Source organism: Arvicanthis niloticus, chromosome 13 (assembly GCF_011762505.2).
Source record: "Arvicanthis niloticus isolate mArvNil1 chromosome 13, mArvNil1.pat.X, whole genome shotgun sequence".
Taxonomy (NCBI): domain Eukaryota; kingdom Metazoa; phylum Chordata; class Mammalia; order Rodentia; family Muridae; genus Arvicanthis; species Arvicanthis niloticus.
The window spans coordinates 4,662,607-4,679,095 of record NC_047670.1 but is presented as its reverse complement, the minus strand read 5'-3'; the positions used below and the strand labels follow the sequence as shown (position 1 = coordinate 4,679,095).

Genomic DNA, 16,489 nt, shown 5'->3' with positions numbered 1-16,489 from the left:
AAACATTGCATATGATCATGTGAATGATAGACGGGAATATATAGTTCACTTTCATTAAAGTAAGGATTACAGAAAATAATCTATTTTGAAAATACAACTATTAGTCTCAAACTATGCTAAAATTGCATAGCACTTTAAATGGTAATTCAATGGATGATAGTTTTTATGCTAATTCTTGATAAAACTTAAAATAAATATAGTATATTGTGGGAAGCCATGGCAAGGCCTTACTCTTGGCAAACACTCACCCTTGGCTTTCCTATCTACAATTCTTTTTTTCTGCTTACCTTCCATGATTCACTTGTCAGTTCTCAGAACTTCAAACAAGGCCTCATAGCAACCCACCTTAGTAACCCTTCCTCTTGATCTCTAGATTTAGACAACATCCTGCTAGATAGATGTTTTTAGAACCCCTGGTAACAGCAAGGCTTTGTAAGAATAACTTAGTTAGACCCCACAGCTGCAGCTAGCTTTCTCCACCTGCAAAGCCCTCTTTCCTTTCCTACCCCTCCCATATCCTGTTTTTAGAGTATGAAACCTGTGTGAACAATAAAAATTTTGTCAGCTTGATCAGACCTCTTGATTTGCTGTGCTTCCTTATTTTCTCTCGAATCTCAGTCCTCTCCACAGGTTCTAACGGTCCCACTTGATTGTCCAGGTGGCACCCATCGTGGGACTCTCAGACCCCCAGAAGGGAACACCACCCCACCTTCGAGTGGCAGCAGCAGAGCCAACGTTCAGGACTCTGGGAGTTCCCCGACGCTGAGACAGACATTTGGTGAGTAATCAGGTGGTGCATTATACAGACATGGGTCAGAATATTTCTCAGCAAGATTTATTCATTTCAGGGTTTAAGGATTCCCTTAAGACCCAGGAAGCCAGGGTTGAAGAGAAAGACTTAAACAGATTTTTTTTTGATTTATCTTTGTCCCTGGAACCCCAAGAAGAAACTATTAATCAGGAGAAGTAGAAGAGAGTTGGTGATTGTTTACAAGATTATTACAAGACCTTTGGTCCAGAAAAGGTCCCTGTTACAGCTTTTACTTACTGGAATTTCATTCATGACCTATTAAAGATTCACAATAATTGGCCTGATGTTCAAAATGTCATTAAAGAGGGAGAGAGGACCCTGTGTCAGAGTTCCCACCCTCCCTCTGAATCTCCTTGCTCAAGACCAATTTTGAGACCTCTCAAAATTTCTGTCTCGAGGGCCCCCCACCACCCTATCTGTCATCTTCTCCTCTTGATTTTTTTCTAACCCCCCCCCCCCCAAATCACTCTTCAAGGCCCAACTTGGGTGTCCTGACAGATTTGGTCTGTAATCGCCAGGAACAACTTTCACTTTTAAAAACTCTGTGACTTGGATAAACAATTAGCAGATCTCTTTCTCCCCCCAGGCCAACAACATTCCTTTCATGATGAAGCCCAGTCCCTTAAGAAGACTGGAAAGGCCCCTCACACCATGCTCGCTTTTCCACTTTCACTTCGCAATAGCGTATCTGATCCCCAAGACACAGGTGATGAGCCATCTTCTAGTGAGGTTCACCCTCACAATCCTAACCCCGAAGAGACTACTAGTGAGGATGAAGATGATGGGGGCTCTGTGGCTGCAGCTGCCCCAGAGAGACTGACACTATATCGAGATACCAGTGTGTATACTCCTCTTAATTTGTCAATTCTGGAAAAACTTAAATCAGCCACCTCTAAGTATGGATCAATGACCCCCTGTACCTTAGCCTTACTGGAGGCCTCTACTGAGGCTTGGTTAACTCCAAATGATTTTTTTCAGCTGGCTCATGGTGCACTAGAGGGAGAAGATTAAGTATTATGGAAAGCTGAATTTCAAGAAGCAGCTTGTAACCTGGTCCTTTGTAACTCCAAAAAAAAAAAAAAACAAAAAAAAAAAAACAAAAAAAAACCTGATACCCATGATTGGACAGTTGCTAAACTTATGGGTGATCCACCTTACAATACCCTCAATGCTCAGAGATGTTATACACCTGGTCTCTTGGCTCAGGTTCACCAAGCAGCAGTGGGAGCTTGGAGGAAACTCCTGCCTAGGAATACTGCTTTGGGAGCATTGATTAAGATCAGACAGGGTCCTTAGGAACCTTATAGTAGTTTTGTTAGCTTCTTGGAGGAGACAGCTCACCACCTCCTAGAGCCTCAGGAAGACAATAGCCCTTTTATTAAACGACTTGCCTTTGAAAATGCTAACCCAGCTTGTAGGAAGCCGCAGTCAGTATGCGCCATTCCAAGATGGCGCTGGTCTCGTGTCTTCCCACTGGTAAACAATTAACTGCACAGCTGCAAAGGCAGAAAGCCCGCCAAGTCACTGGCCAATCCCGAGGCGTAATATTGGGTGATGAGTGAACAGTCAATCAGAAGTGAACACGTCACTCTAGGGCATATTTCAGCGGTGCCGCTTCCGGCTATTTCTGTCTTTCTGCTTTACTGTTACAAGAAGTAAATCCTTGTCTGCAGTGATACCCAATTATTGTCTCTCGTGTCCTTATTAGCGCTGCGGAAGACCACCCAAGTTTTGGGGCGGGTTAACAGACTGCAGGAGTCGAGGTACATCTCTGGAAGGTATGCTTGGGGTGGAAACCTTCGTTGTGACCAAATTTTCATTCACTGCCGCTGCTGCAGTAGCTGGCCTCTTGCTCCTGTGGTTTTCGCTTTTAGTCTACTTGTGTTGTGAGGATCCAGCCCGAAGCACAACTAGTAGGGCAAGTCAAGAGGTTTCAAAAAAAGTCTGCTCCAGGCTATCAGATCCAGGGTGTGGGAGCCGGCATCAAGCCATGGAGCTTGGAAAAGAGAAACAGACAAGGAAGTCTGGACAACAGAGGCAAGCCAAAGAGCTTGGTTATAGGAAAGAGTACTCAGGAGGAATAGGGGCCGCTGCAGGGCCTATTAAAGCTAAGAAACCTTCACCGGCTGGTGAAGAGAAATGGGAGTTCGGGGGGAGCCCTCCGCACCCAATTAAGGAGCCTGCTTCCATAAACCTTAGCAGCTCCAAGGAAAACCTAACACAAGGAGAGGAAGAGAGCCTGGGGCAGGAAGCAGCTGCCTATACAAAGGATAGCAGTGCTGAGATAAGACTAAGAAAGCTAGCAGCTCACTCGGGCTCGAGGGTCCCCTGCTGTGCCTCTTGGCTCAGGCTGTGGGAACAGAGAGGCAGCGACGGGGCCGGGGTCAGACCGGTTACAGGGCGCCTGCGCTCTGCTACCTGTGGCGGCTTGCAGCCCGACAGAACCAGAGCAAGGGTGCGGGGCGGCGGGCACACGGGGAGTGCCCTGCGAGCTAGATCAAACCATGCCAGTGATAGAACAGATGATTTTTAAAAATGCCACAGCTGAATGCCATGCAGCCATTGTCCCTCGTAGGAACAGGAGGCTACAAGATTGGCTAAGGGCTTGCTGTGGCCCGGGAAGGGAAGCTGTTTGTGCTTATTCCACAGGTGAAAACAATTCAATTTGGGCCCCTACTCGGCTGGTGTAGATTGTGAAGAATGAAGCTAGGTTGCAAGATTACAGCTCTGAGTCTCCTGATACTGAAGTTCCATTTGGCGATAAGTATACCACTGTGGGCCATAGTCAGATCTTGAACTGTTCTCTTGCCAGTATATTCAAATGCTGAAGTACTGCCTATTGTTTTCAGCTCTTGAGAGTTACTTGGTTGCCCTGGCCTCAGGCGCATCCGCCAAAAGCCTGGGTCATAAATGCTACAAGTTTTCCATTAGATTTTACACTTTGTTTTGTGGCAGCAAAACTTTATAACATAAAGGTAATCCACTTGGTGTTGATTTGAGAGAAAATAGATTGCTTACATCATTAAAGATTGGTTATGTTTATAGAGAAAAGATACAACACGTATCTTTTAAGGTTTACAGTTTAAATTTAAGGTTTAAAGTTAAGGTCAAAATAGCACAGTTCGGTGTAGCCAAGCCTCAGAGAGCAGGCAGAGGGAGGTTAAGTGCATTTACACTTGAATTAAGACAATGCAGACTACAGCTGTAGAAGCTCAAGTGTTAAACATTCCCTTTTGTTCTGGGTCTTTAGACCAGGCCCTAGAAATGTGCTTAAGGGAATTCGTCTTTTGTCCTCATTGTTTCTTGTGAGAGGAGGGGTAAACCTAAGAACCAAAGACTTTACAACAGTTTGTGGGCTAAAAGTTATGATTATGCTAGAGAAATTAAAATTATGCCTGCTTCCCACCATGAGTATAGCTGTGCCTGCTGATAGAGTATGGTTCAGGTTGTTTTAATTCCTTTGTATTCAGAGTTGTTAAAAATGAGATGCTTTGGATTCCTTTAAGGTGTGTAACAATTATTAGAGATTAAGGTTGGCTTTTATCCGATATTCTCATTAGACAAAAAAAAAGATTGGTTATTAAATTAATCCAAAATAAAGTTCAAATTTAAGATTTATACAGCCTAACTTGCCTGCTCCAGCTGCCATTTCAGTAAATGTTTATATAAAAGATGTTTTTCTTTCACCATTCCTTTACATTTCTGGTAAAGGTGAAAGGTTCACAGGTAGTAAATTTATTCATAATTTTTAAGAGCCCATGAAGCAATATTTGTTAGAAATAATTGCTTCAGAAAATAGTTAATTGTTTTACATTTTATATATATAAATATTGTTGCTGCTTTAATATAAAAAAGTAAGAGGTTAAATCTTTTGGTGTGTATTATTCATTGTGTGATACTTTATTAGTGGATTTCTCTAAAGAAGTTTTTTCTACAAGCCATTGCTCCAATATAACGAGCTTTAAAAATTTTTAGAGTACTTGTTACTTCAAAAAAGGATTCAAAGACAGTGTCTTTCAATATTTGAGACAGGTTGGGGCTAGAGAAATGGCTCAGCCGTTAAAGGCTAAACTTTTAAAATATAAAGGCTGAACTCCCAGCAACCACATGGTCGCTTACAACCATTTGTGGTGGGGATCTAACGCCATCTTCTGGCTTGTGAGTGTACATACAAAAGGAAAATGGTTTACTTTTAATCTTGATTTACTCTTAGTGATTTTTAAAAGTTGTTAAGAGATAATATTTGGCTAAAACCTCATCTTAAGCTTAACATAGCAGGATTTAAACCTCTGTTTGATATTTTCAAAGGGATGCAAGTCCTAAATTAAATCATATGTGTATTTGGGGGGGGGTTATCCTGCTTCAACACAATTAAATTATGTGTTGTAGCCACTGTTTAGAATGTTTAAAAGGGTATATCTGCCTTTGTCTTGTTGAATAATGTGAGGAACATGATATAGCTGTCTCCTTAGAGGTCAGCCAAAGACTAACACACTCAGAGGACAATGTTCACAATTAACTACTGATATGATCAGGGGTTTCCCAATGGAGAACTTAGTGAGAGGACTGAAGGAGCAGAAAGGGTTATTGACCCCAGGTGGAAAGCAACAATACCAAACAACCAGAGCCCCCCAGGGTCTAAACCACCAGCCTGGGAACACATAGGGAGGGACCCAAGACTCCAGAGGTATATGTAGGGGAGGATGGCCTTGTCGCACATAGGTGGGAGAGGAGTTTCTTGGTCCCATAAAAAAAAAAAAGAACACACAGTGGGGGGGGGAATGATGTGAGGATGGGGAGAGAATAGTGGGGGGGGGTAGGTGCAGTCACTGCCTCATAGAAGCATGAGGAGGGGGATGGGATAGGAGGTTTCTGGGTGGTGGGAGGAAGTAGGCTAAGAGGATAAAATCTGAAATGTAAATACTACAACCAATTTTAACAAGCGGGAAAAAAAAGTCTTCAGAACCAACATCTTTAAAAAAAAAATGTCAGCCCCCTGGGGGTGGGAAATTTTTTTTTTTCTTGATACTAAAACTTGTTCTGAGAATTGTATATTGCAGAATACACAGCCTTGGTGTATCTACTCATCAAGCATACTGAGCAGACCTGCCCAAACCTCTGATGTCCTGGAATTCCATCTGGATTCAGTGAAGACACAGCATTAGAGGCTTATCAACTTACTCTTCCCCCCAACCCCTCTTCTAAAATCTCAACGCCCTTAATCAGCATGAAGAAGTTAAAGAAGAGTCAGCGCCCCTATTCCCTGAGCTTGGGGACTAATGTGGTTAATAATGGTCTGTCTTTCTAGGGACAAGTAGTGGTTTTGTTGGAACAGGGGGGATTAGCTAGGACTTATTACATAGCCATAACCTATTGGTAGAAATCTGTATAATTATTATCAAGATGAAGTTATAATTTCTTAAATTGTACAAAATTTACTTTGATCTCAAATTTAAGGTTTTCATTGGTACGAGCCTCTTATTAATATAAAAATGAGATGAATATTGATACGCTCATGGGCATTGTGCCTGTATAACACATTTAGGAATACAATGCCTAGACCCAACCCTTTTTTAACCTTTTTAACTGATTTGGGACGCTTAACCTATGAGTTAAGGGACTATAGCAAATTCATATTTTTGAGTTTATTGTTAGGGTGTTTCCCATATTTTATTTAGAAATAGCTGAGAGGAGTGAACAGACAACAGTCCAGGTTACCTTGCATGGATAGTTGGTTTTCAAAACATCAGAAGTCCATAGAACTGACACTACAAATATTTATATATTAATGTTCATATTGATTAGAGACCTGTCTGCTCCTGACAGCTTCCTGTCGTGGATTCTAAGAAGAAATTGAGCATCCTTGGAGTTACTCCAGTTGTGTGGTAACAGCCACTAGGCAAGAATTGCCTCTCTCCATCTACAGACAAATTACTGTCCAGAAAAGGACACACATGCAGAATAGTCGACTGATTATATCTGCCTAGACAGAGTAATCAGTCCTTAATAATCCTGCATCACCAAGGTCTGTCAGATGATTCTGGGCCAGAAGGCTGAAGATTTGATGCCCCAACTGTTCGGTAGTATAGGGGCTTTTCAGGTGTTCAGAGGTCTCTATAAATTGGCTAAGTTTTAGAAGCTGCTTTGTGCTTCCCACAATTATAGTTAACTCAGTCATTCTGGGTTTCTGATGGGGTTGAAAACTTACAGCTATTTACCATAAGAGAAAAGATTTGAGTGGATGGTCATCAGCTGACATTCATCCTAAAGCCAGGTTCAGAACTAAATGTTTTAGTTAGGATAAATGACAGAGGTGCTGGTTAGTCAACAAAAGGATGGATGGGGTATTAGGACTATCTTGTACCTCACTGGTACAAATTGGCATAATTATGCTCTAATTGTATTTTGAGAGAAAAGTTTCATTTTAATAGGAAGGGTGATGTGTAGGAGAAGCTAAGGTAGGAGGAGTACTGAGAGGAAGAAAAGGAGTAAGAAGAGGAGAAGGAGGAGAGGAGAAGCTAGGAGATGAAAGAGAGAAAGGGGGGGAGACAGGGAGGCAGATATTCATGTATCTCCACCAGTCAAAGATAGTTGTTATATCTAGGTCGGTCAGTGGGTTACACCTCTGATTAAACAATTCCAAACTTATAACGCTTATGATTAACATTATTTTAAAAAAAATGTATAAATGCAAAAAGGAAAAGGGGGCATGGGATAGGGGTTTTCTAAGGGGGGGGGAATGGGGAAAGGGGATGGCATCTGAAGTGTAAATAAAATATCTAATAAAAACAACAAAAAAAGGGTATATCTGCCTTTGTCTTGTTGAATGGTGTGTTTCATGAAGTGCAAAATGTTTTGGCTACATGATTTAATATCTCTAGCCATTTGGATGACATTAAAATTAATAAGGTGTTTTAAGAATGCATCTGCACAACCGGTGTCGGTGTGTGTGGACCCTCCATTTTTCTTTATGTTATCCAACTTTCAGAATAATTCTGATATCTTGGATTGTAAGAATGTTACATGCCTTTTGGCACAATGCTGGAATGGATCACTAGACCTAGCCATGTTTAATCAAGTTACAGCATCCACTGTTGTTAATCAAATTTCAGAAAAGACCTCTAAGACTTTGACCATTTTACAGAAAGTGGATGCATAATTAGCATCAGGCATCCTGTTGGTCAATCAGAGAGTTGATTTGCTCCAAGCCCATGTGGAGCAGCTCACGGATGTGGTTCAAATAAGCTGAGTGTCAGCAACCCCACATCCAGGTATTACACCTCTGAGATTTGTGAATGATACATTTATTAAAAAGCCATAATCTTTCTGCTTATTTAAAAGGAAAGTGGACTGGGGAGCTGGACCTGGTGCAGCAGCAATTGCAAATCCGGATCTTGAGCCTTGATGGAATGCGGATGGACCCTGTTTCCCCTGGAGATTTTACCTCTTGAATTTCTTCTGCCTTTTCTTTCTTTCTTAAAGAGTGGGGATAGGCCTGTTTGATACAGCCCTATGTTGTGGATTAGTGTTCATGGATGGTTGGTCTGTAAGCTCAAAGCCCAGCAAAAACATGACAAGGTAGCTAAAGCCCAAGCACTCACAGCCTTGGAGCAAGCATCTCTCTCTGAAATTTGGCTATCTAGGCTAAGAAAGTAGCCAATGATTGAGACCCTCAGTCGATGCACCCCAAGGGTTCAGCCCATTGCACTGGGTCGATGAGAGGTCTAAGTCCTGCCAGCCCTTGCCTAAATAGCTGTGGTACCTGAATAGTAGGTTGACAGCCCTTGCACTCCTGGGAGCTATACTCCATTGCACAGGGACGGGTGTCAATTCCTCTTTACTTCCCCTTAGCCCTTGCACCCAGAGGACTTGTTTCCATCGCACCTGGTAGGGTAAGGGAGAATCTTTGGGCTATAAGCTCTTGATCGCTTATTCCCCCAAGATGGAGTTTGCTTGATTGGGCTTGAGTTTGAATCTTGATTGGTACTGTGTTTGATAGGCAATAGGCTGTTTCATATTAATAATTTAAACAGGGAGAGATGTAGGAAGCTGCAGTCAGTATGCACCATTCCAAGATGGCGCTGGCCTCCTGTCTTCCCACTGGTAAACAATTAACTGCGCAGCTACAAAGGCAGAAAGCCCGCCAAGTCACTGGCCAATCCCGAGGCGTAATATTGGGTGATGAGTGAACAGTCAATCAGAAGTGAACACGTCACTCTAGGGCGTATTTAAGCGGTGCTGCTTCCAGCTTTTTCCATCTTTCCACTTTACTGTTACAAGAAGTAAATCCTCGTCTGCAGTGATACCCGATTATTGTCTCTTGTGTCCTTATTTGTGGGCAAAAAGGGACTCGGGAGGCTCGCAGAACACCAGCTTGTCAGGATGTCCTGAGACATCATCATCACAAGGGTACCCTTTCCGATTACATCAACCTTTGTTTAGGGATAGGCTCCAGCCATATGATAGGACTGGCTATCAGGGCTGCCCTCCAGAGGGTAGCATGCAAGGGTGGCCTAATAGAACATGTGTCAGCTGCAGCCAGCCAGGCCACTTCGCTTGGGAGTGTCTTCACCTCAGACCAGCTGTAACCACTAGGCCCCTGCTATCTGCCCTTCCATCTGGCACTCCTCTTACTGTCTATAGCCGACTACCTTTGGCCCTGTTAGGAGCCGCGGTGAGCGTGACAACATTCACCATTACTTGATGGCGCGGGCATCCTGTGCTCCCACAAGTAAACAACTAACTGTGCAGGTGCAAAAGGCAAAAGTGCACCAAGCCACTGCCCATCCCGGGGCGTAATATGGGGTGATGAGTGAACAGCCAATCAGAAGTGAACACACCACTCTAGGGTACATATAGCAGTGCCTTTCCTGGGCTTGGGGTCTTCCGCTTCTGCTGATACAAAAATAAAGCCTTGCTGTAGTTACTACCTGAACACTGCCTCCCATGTCTCTTTCGCGGGTGAAGGGGACTCGGAAGGGGCGCGGAATATGGCCCCAGTGTAAGCATGGGTGCCATTGGGCTAGCTAATGAGTGCCATTCTCACACTGACCTGCAGGGCAATCTACTTCCCTCCCGTGAGTTGGGAAACTGGATCAGGGGGCAGCCTCCGGGCCCCCTACTCTCAGATGAGCTCTGGGGCAATGGGGTTCATTCTTGCCTCCATCCCCCAGGTACATTACAGCACACGGGAGACAACTACCCATTATCTCCCCCCCCCCACCCCCCATCTATTCAAAATCAATTTCAGAACTCTGGCGAGCCACAAAAAATAGCCTCAGATTAGATCTTTTTTCCATCACCGACGCAATATTAACTCCTGAGGAGGGTCCACGTCTTCTACCCACAGGGGTGTTTGGACCTCTCCCTATTGGTTTCTCTGGGATAATTATTGGACAGGCTTCGGCTGCCCTTAATGGCATTCCTGTTCACCCTGGGACTCTTGAGCCTGCTTTCTCCCTTGAATATACACTGTTAGTGTCTGTCACTCAATCCCCAGTGTATGTTTCTGCTGACCAAACCCTGGTGCAAATTCTTCTGTTTCCTCAGAGCAAAAACCCACGCCCCTGAAGAGACTGGGATTCTTAATAATCTTAGTAACATATACAATTTCCAAAACCTAAATTTAATTAGCATTATATTTCCTTAAAAATACCAGGTTTATTAACATAAATGGAAATAAAGTTATGTTAAGATTAATTTGCATCTGTATAATTTAGCTAAGCTCAAAATTCATCTAATTGAACAATAGAATTTTTGAAAAATTGCTCTCTTATTTTAATAAGATCATCCTTTCAATTGTGAGCACAAAAATTAATAATTGTTTTAAAACAACAGAAATATTTGTTTTGCAATATAACTAGAGATATACTTTTTTAAAAAATTATTTCAAATAGACTAAGATTATACAAGCAATACAATCTGAAAAACTAGTTAGAAGACAAATTATAGAGATGTTTAAGGCATTTCAGTATGTATTTTGAAAATGGTTTATGGCTTCTCTTGTAAACTTTGTAAAAACTGTAACTGAAATTGCATAACAAATTTGCTTGTCTATTGATCTAGCCAGACACTACTTCACTATAAAATATCCTCTTTATATTCAGAACCAGCCTAGAGCAGCCAGAATAGGAGAGTGTTGTGGTAGGCCAGGTTCTAAAGACAGGCCTGGAATTTGCATAAGGCAACAGTGCAAAATGCTGCTGGGGGAACCTTATTTGTACATAGAGATATTCTTGAGAATTACCCAGATACTCCATTTTATTCCACACCAGAAAAGTATAAGATAATGGAAGCAATAGTAAGACTTTTCCAGATAGGCATACAGCAGCTGCTGTGGTTCCTGTCCTGGATCTAGACCAAAGGCAGAGTGGATGGTTATCCATCTCTCCTAAGAACAAGGTGACAGTAGTTTAAGAAGTACCTCCAATGAAAGTATATAAAGTAGAAACTTTTTATACAATGTATAATCAAAAGCCAGTTTCAGGTCTGCGTTATTATCCTTGCATGCTTGAGATTCTAAGAGCATACTGGAGACCCTTCAGAGAAAGCTTGAAACAAACAGAGGAGGGAGTACACCTGACAAACTATTCACTGTTATAGAAGGTGAATACTTAAGGGCCTATAAATGCACCAATGATTCAAATAAATGACAACTACTATGAGGATCTGACACCCAAGGTTATTGAAGATATTACTAATGATCTTAGAACTGGGAAAGTTCCAATGTCTGGGCCAAGAAGTGGCTATTTCTATTGTGAGCCAACTGGGGGCCTTCCTTCATTGACTGAACCACCCAAACAACCTAGCTTTGGTGTAGAAGAAAGGCTTTAAATTATATTCACCTGTAGAGATGCCACTGGAAAAATAAAATATGAATTTATTTACATTTAAGAAATCCTCTTTATTTTCCCAGTACCGCTAGTTATGTATTTTGCATGGTGAATTCTTTTCCTTTAATAATTGATTTTCATGATCTGCTATGATAGAGTATTATCACCAATTGGTATTTTAAAAGTTAGAGTAGTGAAAGCCATTACACACAATCAGAGCATTGGTGCTTCATTGATGGACTATAACAGAAAGACCCTGATGGCAGATAAAAAAAAATTCTAGGTTTTATTTCATTTTATTAAGAGCCACTGAATTCATAATGGGAAAAAAGCCAGCAACAGATTACTCATTATAGCTCAAATAAATTAAAGTGCTAATTTCATATTTCTCTAATCACATATTCATTCAAGATTGTTCTCATTTGTTACCTTCCAAGACTGGCATATATAATTTCACTGTGCATCAGAAATATGGAAAGCTTTTTAGAAAAAAATCCACTTTCATTGTAAATGAATCTATAAAATAATAATATCCAGTTTCCTGAAATGCTTAGACTATAAAACAAAAATTTTAGATGATAAAACTTGTAACATTAGGTCTTAAATTGAAATGAGAATACGGTGCCATGCACAAGGGGAATCTTTCTGTAGTAGCAGTGAATATGAGCCATGTGATAAGGTATGATAATGCAGACAAATAAAATAAGTAGATTAAAGTCCAGTCCATGTTGCTAACAACTGTGCATGTGGCAGGAAGAGAATGCAGGGGTTTTGGGATACAATACCAGAGGAAGTATTCTCTTTAGTGTTCTGTCTCTGTGAAGAAAACCATTTGATTTGGATTTGCTTAGAGTTCACTGTCACTGTAAGGGGTAGCATGGCAAGTTCTCATGAAGTCACTGACAGTTCTACTACTGGATCTATACAGAGCAGGAAGAATAAGAAAACAGCACTGGCTGGACTTTTGAAACCCCAAAGCTCACCCCCAATGACAGTCTTACACTGACAAGGTCAAATATCCTCTAACAAGGCCTCACCTATAATGCCACATCTTCTAATTTCTCTCAAGTATCGCCACTCCTTTATGAACAAGCATTGAAATTTATGAGCCAATGGGGGGCATTCTCATTAAAATCACTGCAGAAAGCAAAGTTAAAAAATTCACTAAAGTACAATTATTCATAGTTAAAATTATCTTCAGGACACCATGTAAATAATGAGAACTATGCTTTATCCAAGTAGAACTGCTCTTGTCTGTAGTTACCGTGAACATAACTTTGGTTTATTCTTTGGTACAGATTTTAATAATTTAAATATAAAAATAGGGTTGGCAAGAAGGCATAGTGAGTAAAGGTGCTTGCAGCTGAGAGTGGAGTACTGCATTGGATCCCTCAACCCCACAATCTATAAGCCAGAATGGAACCACAAATTTTCTTCTGACTTCTGCACAAGCACAACTTACAAACACTGAATAAAAATGTAAAAAAATAAATTAATTGAAGCAGGACTAGGGAGAAGACTCAGTAATGACCCATGCAGTTTGCTTATTCAGGGTTTCAATGTCTGTTCTAAGAACCTATATCAGGCAGCTCACAGCACTGGGTAACTACAGCTCTACGCATTGTTTATCTCTTTTATTTTTTCTTTTATGACGTCTAGATCCAGTATCAGTATCACCTGCATATATTAACATTCTTACATACATACATTGTTGAGAATGTGTTTTAAACCTTTTCAGATATAATAAAGATTTTATATGAATGACCCAAAATTTTATTGTAGCATAAAATAAAGACACACAAATTCTAAGTTAGGAGAATGTTGCATTTTAATAATTTTGTTTACATATGAGAGAAGTATTTTCCTATTACAGTGTTTACTGTTAAAGTTGTATGAACAGTATAAACTTTATGTGCTTCTTGTGGAGAGGCATTTTGTATTCAGTGTACCTGTGATTCACCCATGATGTGGTTATCCATAATTGTATATGTATATGTATATGTACATGTATATGTACATGTATATATGTATATGTATATGTATATGTATATGTACATGTACATGTATATGTATATGTACATGTATATATGTATATACATGCACACACAGACACACACACACATTGGCCATACAAATAAATTACAATTCATTCTTTTTCTGATTAACAAACTTTACTTTTAATGTTTTATTTGTTTTGGTGCTTTTGCCCACACATGTATCTATCTGTACATTTTGTGTGTGTGTGCATGTGTGCAGTGTTTGTGCATACCATAAGAGGAATCAGATCTCTTCAAGCTGGGGTTATAGACAGTTGCTATTAGCCATGTGAGTGCTGGAAGAAGCAGGAGAAGCAATTGCTCTTAACTGCAGAGGCGTCTCTTCAGTCACAGGAGAAATGACATATAGTAGTTTCCAGTTTGATTTTATTATTAAAGTTGTTAGAAATTCACTCATGAAATATTTTTAATTAAAAAGTGAATTTATTATGCATATTAAGTAGTCAAATAACCTTATAAAAAGCTATAAAACTATGTTCTCAAGTGTTTAAACTCACTTTATTGTCTATCAGAAATGTGGGAAAGTTTTAGTTACTTTATCACATGTCACTGTTCAATAGTACAATGTTTTTCTCTTTCTTATGTCAATCTTACAAATTGATATTGTAAATTACAATAATTTTATATATAATAATTTACATGCTACATATTGATTACCTAATTAAACATTAAATATTTGTTAAAGTACAGAATAATTAGTTTGTTTTGCTCATAAAGACAGATTTATTTATTTATAAACACCATTTAGAAGATGCCTACATAACACAGAATAATATAAACTTCTTATATCAAAATTCATAACTTGATCATCTCTGTAAAGATATTTTTAAAATCAGGTAATATTTAAAACTTTAATGTTTAGAGCATCTTTAAAAACCATTTTAAGTTCACATTAAGGCTTATGCTTTGACAGGTTACAGTATTTTCTATTCATTTTGTTATAACAGCCATACCTGACATATACAGTCATATCCTTTAATATATAACTATCCCCTTGAATGTTAGTAATTCCAAATAATGTTTGTACTGTTGTTGTAGTCATATGGTAATAAATTATTTTAAGGTGTAGCTTTAATATTTAATAAAGCAATTGTTTTTAATGGTTTTATGCTCTATAAAATTATTTTCAGCATGTAACAGCACGTATATTCGATAACACAAAATGTCTTGTTTCATTAGTTCTTCAGTAATTCAGTTCAACGAGGTGTTTTTCACATTATTTGTTTCCCTTTAAGGGACTGTGGATTAAAGATTATATTACTTCAGAAAATTTTTGATTCTATTCAAGATTTCACAAACTGTTATCTGAAATTCATACTGATTGATTCAGTCTTAGTAGCTTCTGCCTTTCAGCAATTTTGTGCATGTATAATTATATATTTTAAGAGGATGGACAACTTCAGAATCAGTAGACAACTTCAGAATCCAATCTAGAAGGTTTTTCTTTTTTTTTCTTTTTTCAAATAGATTATTTAGTCATTTTAAAGTGAGTATAGTTATAAGCTGCAGTTATTTAATATACAATACAGATAAAACTGTCATTTGCTATTTTATAATGATGTCTGTTGGGAACCGCACTAGCCCACGTTCGGGCGGCCAAAAAATGTTGGGGTCTACACTAGCCCCACGTTGGGGCGACCAAAAAATGTAGCGGCCCAAGCAAAATGTTGAGGCCCGGGCTGACCCACATTTGGGCGGCCACTGTATCCCAGCCCAAGCTGCCTGCTGCTCAGGTCCGTGGGTCGGGGTTCAGCAAGAGCGAGAGTGAGGACGGACTCGAAGAATGCAGACCAGACAGAGTGTAATTCAATCCCGTTTATTCTTCAGTCTAAGTCCTAAGTCTTGAGTTCCTAGTGCCTAGTCCCTAGCTCCTAGTCCCTCCAAGTTCCAAGTTACTTCTTCCAAGTTCTCTTCCAAGTGCCTGCTACCTGTCTTCTCTCTGCTGTGTCTGGTTCTGTCTTCTGTGTCTCCCTAATGTCTGCTGTGTCTGATTCTGATCTGTTCTGTCTCTGCCTTTTATATGTCTCACTTCTAAGCCATGCCTCTTGGTCACACCTTTAATCATGTCCTTAGGTCTTGTCTCTAAATCTTATCTCTAAATTACACTATTGAGTCACACACCTTTAATCTCACACACCTTTAATCTCACGCACCTTTAATCTCAAGGTATCTAAACCAAGATTATCGGAGTGTGCTCAGCTGTTGTAGGCTATTGTAATCCAAGTCACATGTCAGGGTATATGGCTCAAGATGGCTGCAAAGCTGATAGCCGCTTTCTGCTAAAAGTCAGCCCCCAACAGATGTCTTCTTAATTAATTATTTATACACTCATACATTTTAAGGTTGAATAAATTTTAGTTATTATGTGGTAACAGTAGCTTACTTAAATCTAACTAGTTGACAAAAGGAACAAGAGAAGAATCTGCTGTGTTCAAAAATCTTCAAGTTCTAAGTTTATTACTGATGAAGCTGTTTTGTTGATATTTGTTGGTGTTATAACAAACAACTACAAATTTAATGAGTTTAAACAAAGTCAACTTACTGTTGTGAAGTCCTAGAAGACAATTAATCTAAAGAGTCTAAAATTCCAGCTTTTCTTTTACAATCTTCGGTGTAGAATTGATTTCTTTCTCTTTTTCAGCATTAAAGCTGACTCCTTCTCTGGTTCACACTGTAACTATCTAGCACGACTCTCTCAGAAGAGATCTGCCTTTGCAACTTGGATCCTCTTGCCTTCCTGATGCAAGGAACCTTGCAATCTGGCCAAGAAGGCTCATCCAGAATCATCC

The 16,489-nt window shown here is 39.9% G+C and overlaps 1 pseudogene; it reads left to right on the top strand.

The window, feature by feature from the left end:
• Positions 1–1,462: 1,462 nt before the first annotated feature.
• Positions 1,463–11,644, top strand: LOC117718667 (NADH dehydrogenase [ubiquinone] flavoprotein 2, mitochondrial-like; annotated as a pseudogene).
• Positions 11,645–16,489: the final 4,845 nt, after the last annotated feature.